Genomic DNA, 7,354 nt, shown 5'->3' with positions numbered 1-7,354 from the left:
CCATGATCCCAGGGTCCTGGGATCGAGACCCGAATGGGGCTCTCTGCTCAGCAGGGATCCTGCTTCCCACCCCCTTCTCTGCCTGCCTCTCTGCCTACTTGTGATCTCTGCCTGTCAAATAAATAAATAAAATCTTAAAAAAAAAAAAGCTAGGTGATTTGGAGTCCCAGCTTTTAGGTGATAACCAAAAAATTCTGCTCAATAAGTGGATAAACTCCTTCCAGGGAGACACTGGTGACTTGGTCTGATTGTTGGAGTGAGTCAGAGGGAGAAGGCAAGGAAAGTGTCCACCAGCTCTTTCAGGCTCCAGCCAAATGCATGCTAATTAGCAGCTAGATCCTCAGACCACAGCTTATAAAGTATATAGTCAAATCCCTTCTTGTGAAAGACTGGGAGATGGGTGTTCTGTGTGCTGCTTCTGCACTGGCCCCTTTGGGGATAGCCATGGAGAATGCTCATATGCCTGTTAAGGACTGCTACTTTTTTTTTGTACAGTCCTGTGGGACTTGTGGATCAAGCCCCACTGGCTTTTTTGGGGTCTGTCCCTTCAGTCTTCAGGGAGAAGCTGGCAGCTGGGAGGTTTGCTTCTGATTGTGTGGTGCTGTGCTGGGCTGGGGTTTATGGTGAGTATGTGTTTCAGACTTTCCTAATTTCATTTGCTAATGTGTAGAAGTCACTCAGTTTCTGGTTTTTGTCTCAGAGAGAATTGCTCCATATGTAGCTGTATATTTGGTGTGTCTATGGGAGGAAGAAAGTTCAGGGGCCTCCTACAGTTCCATTTTGATCCGGCCCTGCCAAGTGATCTATATCTTGATCTAGATGTGGTTCCTTACATAGAGAATTGTATAAAACTTCATTGAGCTGTACGCTTTGAACTTGTGTGTTTTACTGTATGTAAGTTGTACCTCAGTAAAAATATCAAAACAAAATACTACTAATTTGATGTGTTTAGTATATTATTTATTTAACACTGATCAGGTATACACCATGTGTTTGACTAGCCATGACCTATAGTGTGATATTTCTCAAAGCCTGAGCATCTAAGGGATGAAATTGCCCACTCTGAGAACGAGAGGGGAGAGTTAAATTCAGGAAGTTATGGCCCTGGTGTCTTCTTGATGACTTTAGGCTAGGATTCATCACATTCCTGCTTCTTTTTTTTTTCTTTTCTCCCTTTCCTTTCCTTTTTTTTTCCTTTTCTTGGAAATAGGTTGATATGAGACTCCTATTCAGAGTGACTCTTTATTCTTTATTTCTGTAGGGTTTTCTCTCAAAAAACAAGATAGGGTTTCTGTTAAGAGAGAAATTATAAGGAATATGTTCCTTTTGCACTGTCTTCATCCTGCCTCTGTAGTCTGTGCTCAGTCTGATAAGCTCAAGGACTAGCCTTTCACAGCAAGGGAAATGGAGAGCTAGGTGGAGTAATGTTATTCAGCATTTCTTCTTTCCTACTATGAGACAATTCAGACAACAATTTGAAATGACAGAATTGTCATGATTATGCACTTTACAAAATAATTTAAGGTTCTATAAATACTTGGATCTCTAGAGATAATTGCATATGTGATTGATTATGAATCCTTTGACAGACTGGTGGTTGAAAAATTGTAAAGATTTAGCAGTCACTGTTAATTGAAATTTAGTTAAACATGAAGATAATAAAGTATCTCTGAAAGAAAATGTCCTCAAATGGGAAAGTATGACTTATTTTATAAATATTTCAACTTATACCTAATTTTTGGGAATCTGCTCTTTTAAGGGAGATATAAATGTATTCTGAAACATTATTATTATTATTATTATTATTTTTAAGATTTTATTTATTTATTTGACAGAGAGCTCACAAGTAGGCAGAGAGGCAGGCAGAGAGAGTGAGAAAGAAGCAGGCTCCCTGCTGAGCAGAGAGCCCGATGCGGGACTCGATCCCAGGACCCTGAGAGCATGACCTGAGCCGAAGGCAGCAGCTTAACCCACTGAGCCACCCAGGCACCCCAGTTGTGAAACATTATTAAAAGAAAGAACAAACTGTTCTTTATTTACATTGTAATTTCTATTATTATGTTAATCTTATAAATATCTAATTACTATAATAAGCGACTACCATTTATTGAACACATACTGTAGGTCGTCAGGCTTTGCTGAAGCATTTCATCTAAGTTTTCTCAATCCTCTGAAATCTCTTGAGGTACACTTTATTATTATTTTTATTTTATGGTTGCTGATCCTGAAATTCTTCAAAGTGTTGATATATTTTCTGAATCACTAAAGAAAAGTGAAATTAGTTATCATTCTACTGCTATGTGGTTTTTATATTGTGACTTAGAAAATTATTGAAGAATTGCATGAAATAATTCTTTGTTAAGCATAATGCTGGATTAAGAAGAGAAGAAGTATGGAGTAAATGGGACTCCAGAACCAATGCCATGGTGTGAGTCCTAGATTGCCACAGGTCAAGATAAGTAACCCCTGTGTGATGTAGTTCCTTGTTAGTTGAGGGTAATATTCACCTTCTCTACTTCACAAAGGTGTTCTGATGGTACAATAAATTAATACGTCTATAGCTCGTAGAACAGTGGCTGTACAAAGTCATCTCAATAAATACTCTTTTTTATTGTTATTCCATTACCTGAAAATACCAATTAATGGCAAGTTGATGTAGTTTGTTAATGCCTGGGATATTATCTGTTCTTTAAAGGGGGACTGAGAATTTGAGTGTAGAATAAGGACACATGAATGATGTAAAGATATGAACCAGAAAGATACTATTTAGTTACATTTTGATTTGTTAAACATCAAGTTTCTCTTGATGGCTACATCTGTTGGTATATTTTTTCTTTCTTTCTTTCTTTTTTTAAAAAAAGATTTTTATTTATTTAACAGACAGAGATCACAAGTAGGCAGAAAGGCAGGCAGAGAGAGAGGAAGGGAAGCAGGGAGCCTGATGCGGAGCTCAATCCCAGGACCGGGGGATCATGAACTGAGCTGAAGGCAGAGGCTTTAACCCACTGAGCCACCCAGGTGCCCCTCTTTCTTTTTTTCTTTGTAGGAAGTAGGGGAAAGACAAGAGGGAGTTAGAATATTGAACTCCATAGCTATAATACAACTATAAAATGAAAAAAAAAGTGATTTGGAGTCCAGACCAGATTTTACTATTTTCTTACAGTAGTAGATAAACGTGGTACCTGTAAATTTGCCTCTATGAACTTCATTTGTAAACGGGATAATGATAATCTTAAAGCCATTTAGGATTTTATCGAAATAGTGAATAATTCATGTTTGTGATGTGCTTTGAGCATTATGAATACCTTTGCCTAAAAAAAAACAAAAATGTAGAATTCTAGTAAATATAAAAGGGCCCATTTATTTATAAATTAACCACTTTCGTGTGTCCCTTTTTGTCCTCTAAAGATCCAAAGAGTAATATTTTCTCTCTTGGTTTGGCACAATAGAAGAATGTGTTATTCAAAATTCTAGTTGTGTAAGTTGGGAGAAAAAGTGACATTTATCATTTAATTAGTTCTTTTGACTCAGGATCCAAAATTACAGTCCAAGTTTCCTAATAAGCTGAAGAATGTGAGCAAATGATAACATCCTGCTAATAATAATAATAAAAAAACCCCCTAAGGGATACCAGCAGCTTGTGTTCTGATTTAATGATTAGTAGGATATTTTCTCATATGTTTATATTAATATACAGTAGCCCCTTTGATGCTTCATGATTTTATTTAAGATATAGAATGTTCTATGGGTAAGAACAGACTAAAGCTATAGATTGAGAAACTATTTTTAAAAAATTGGCTGTTGTTTCTTTGTCCAACTTTTTTTGGGTGGGGAGACAGATGTTAGTCTCTAAGTCTCCTTTAAGATTAAAAAAGTTATGATTTCTATGACTCTATTGCTTATGTACAGGGTATTTGTTTAAAGTAGGAGAGAAGATGAATTAAATGGTATGAGGTTGGTGATTGGTATTTGGGTCAATTATTTCAGAAGGGAGATAAAGTCTGAAGAGATTATTAAGAATTTCTGTCTAGATGCTATTTTGGGAAATGTAAATAAAATAAAAATAAATATTAAATACATCTGTAGGATTAGCTGAATTCCAAGGATTTTTAATTAAAAAGATCTGAGAGCCTTTTTGTTTGTTTTCTTTTTGGTCTCAGTTCACGTGGTGCTTTTTAGAATAAGGCAGAGTGAGAGAGAGAGTCCCTGCATGTACTTTGGTGCCAATATAAGCCATGTGAAACAGCAGTAAATGCTGGTAGAATTTCGAAGAATAACCTAGGGCCTAACCTCACTGGTAGTAACTTGGTTTAATAATCTCTATTATTTTATTTTGTGATTTCAGGGTGTTTTAACCACAGAATGTTGTTGTTGTTGTTGTTGTTTTTCCTTTTTAAGTTTTATTTAAGTAATCTCTATTCCCCTGCATGGGGCATGAACTCCCAAGTCTGAGATCAAGAGTTGCATGCTCTTCCAACTGAGCCAGCCAGGCACTCTACCGGTAGTATTTGGCTCAACTCCCTGGACTTTGAATTGCTTCCTCTTATTGATATCTGGCTTTGTAGCTAACTCTGAACTCTGCAGTGCCCCATGAGGCTTGCTATATGTGTATGCGTGGATGACTCTGATTCCTATCCCATAAGATAGTCACAGGGTTGTCATAGAAGGTTTGACATATACCTCTTACTTCTTTTGGGGACTTGACATTCTCTGCACCATTTCTGCTAAGTGTTTCAAAACTGAGGAATAAGACTGAAGTTAGATATTTAGAGACCATGGATTATAGGCCAAGTGTATAATGAAGGCATTAGTAGCGGTAACAAAGATCCCCCAGACCTCAGTAGATTAAATCAGGGGAAAAAAAAAAAAGATTGCTCATGGGTTGCTGGGGCTCTGCTCTTACTTTGTTTCCACTTATCTTATGATTCCACGAGTCAGCATGATGCTTCCAAATTTACTATGGCTGAAAAAAATGTAGAGATGAAAGTGTCACTCTAGCAATTAAATGCTCGAGCTCAGAAATGATGCATTCTCATAGTTCATTGGCTAGAACGATCTGCATTGCCCCATGTAAGCACAGTGGCAGTAGGGAAGTGTAATTCTCCCATATTCCAGAAGCAGAGCAGAGCTGGGTTTGAGTGAATCTTGGATGTCTCTACCTCACCATTCTTCATTATTAATAATATTGTAAATTCACACACAGTACTTTTATACATTGCCTAGGACTTATTCAGAATATTTGTAATGTGAACATTTGCCATGACATATCTGTGCCCAAAACACATACATCGTTATGTGTTACTGACCCATGTTTGATATAGCAGATGCTTTAAATGGATTTTGTATTGGAGCTGGATTTGCACGGATCCAATTACGTTTTATAAATATGCAATTTATTACATCATTTCTGATCATGGGTAAATCTGCGAGGTGAGCAACTTCAGTTGCGAAGAGGCAGCCGCCTGAATCTAGTTGCCAGCCTGAGAAATGATCCAGTTCTTGGTTTCATTTGGATTATGTTCTAATTAAATGTATCCACCCTTTGCCCCAGCCCAGTCCTAGGAATCTCAGGATGATATGTGAACATGAGTTGAGTTCCCCAGTCTTCCTTCTTCTTACTGAAGTGAGGAGGTAGGAACACGTTTCTAGACTTTTCACATAAGGAGACTGAGGTAGGCTGATGGCTAGGGGTTGGTGTCTGGCACTCCAGAGAATGGTATGAGCTTTTACTCCTGTGTCTGAAGCCACAATATGGAATTTGTAAATTGGAGAGAAACTTGCTGGCAAATGGAAGTTTTGCTCTTCAAATTTTTTATAACTTTTGGGGTATAATAAAGGTCATCCAATTTTTCAGATTCATCCATCTAAACTTTTTTGGTCCATCTGTTTTTGTCCTGGCACGCACAGTAGTAAATTCTTCATTTCAGAGCTGCTTCACTGCTCTTCCAGAACAGAGAAAAGAGAGCACTCAGAATTATTATTAATTTCTAAATAAAATGGGCCAGGTCTTATGCTCTCCTAAAAATGGAAACAGTTTTTTTTTTTCACAAACCATACAGGGGGTAAGATTTTAGTGTGGTTTGTGGGAGAGTGGCTGTCAAACTCTTTGTATGAAAAGGCAATTAACTGTTTTTAAGCTGGCAGTGGGGCCCTGGAGAAGGGGGAGGAGTGGGAGATGAGAGGGTCAGGTTCTGATTCCCTTCGGCAGTCCATGTGGCTCTTTCCTGGCAGAGCGCCCCTTGATGTCAAAGTGAGCGGTGTGCGCCAGAAATGAGGCAGTGTGAGCAGAATTAGATACCAGGTCTGAGCAGTTTGCATTTTTCCTTTCTTTTCCTACCCACCCCCCCGTTTTTTGTACAATGCCGGTTTTCAGGATAAAGGAAGTTTGCTTTCTGCACAGAGTACCTCTTACAAAATTATTTTGAAAATGCTGCATTAAGCCCTAGGGGACAGTATTTTTGGACATGGAGCTGAGTGCAAAGTTCAAGTTGAAAAGGGACAAATTGAACTAGGGTTTCTATTATTAAACTTGGCTGAGTTGGAGCCTTATCCTTAAATTTGGTAAGTTTAGCTGGTCATTTGGAACCGGCAGGGGAAGCAAGGTCAGTGACTCTCTAGATATTTGATTTTGTCTCTGCCGTCAACCCAGTCGGTGTCCTTGGAGGAGACCCTTCAAATCGAGTTCTTCATTTACGAAGTCAGAGTGGGTAGGAGTACAAAAAGAGCCTGGAAAAATGCAATATTTAATCAAGACGTTATAATGCTTTGGTAATGTGGTATACATTGTACTGTGCCTAATAAATGATTTTTAATCAGGAAGATGCTTATGAAAAGGCTGAGGAAATATGGTAATTAGCACTATGGGACCAGACATAATTAAGTACAAATGGTGCCTCAAGGTCATCTGGTCCTAACATTTGCTTCATGGCGGGAGCAGTTCCAACCATCATATTGAGTCCTTTCATTTGACTCTGATGATCATATTCTCTTCCCGGTGGGATGAGGAATGTGTGCATTTGTGATTTAATATTGTGATATACTGTACTATTTATAGCTGTATTTTTAAGGTCTTCCCCTGTATCCGGCATTGTGCAATGAATGCTTTGTAGATATTAACTCATTTGATTGTCACAACAGCTTTATGAGTAGAATTTAAAAATAGACACAGTGTTTACTGTTCTCATAATAAATAATTGATTATAATAAAAAATTGAAATAATTTCACACTTACAGAAAAATTGGAAGAGTAGTACAAAGAATTTTTTTTTCTCAAACCATTTGAGAGCAAGTGGCTGACATGATGCTCCATAATCCTGAATGCCATGTGTATTACCTGACTTGCATTGACATGGAT

This window comes from Lontra canadensis, unplaced genomic scaffold (genome assembly GCF_010015895.1).
Source record: "Lontra canadensis isolate GAN:19392208 unplaced genomic scaffold, GSC_riverotter_1.0 scaffold83, whole genome shotgun sequence".
NCBI lineage: Eukaryota > Metazoa > Chordata > Mammalia > Carnivora > Mustelidae > Lontra > Lontra canadensis.
The sequence above is the reverse complement of the archived record's forward strand: the minus strand, read 5'-3'. Positions refer to the sequence as shown.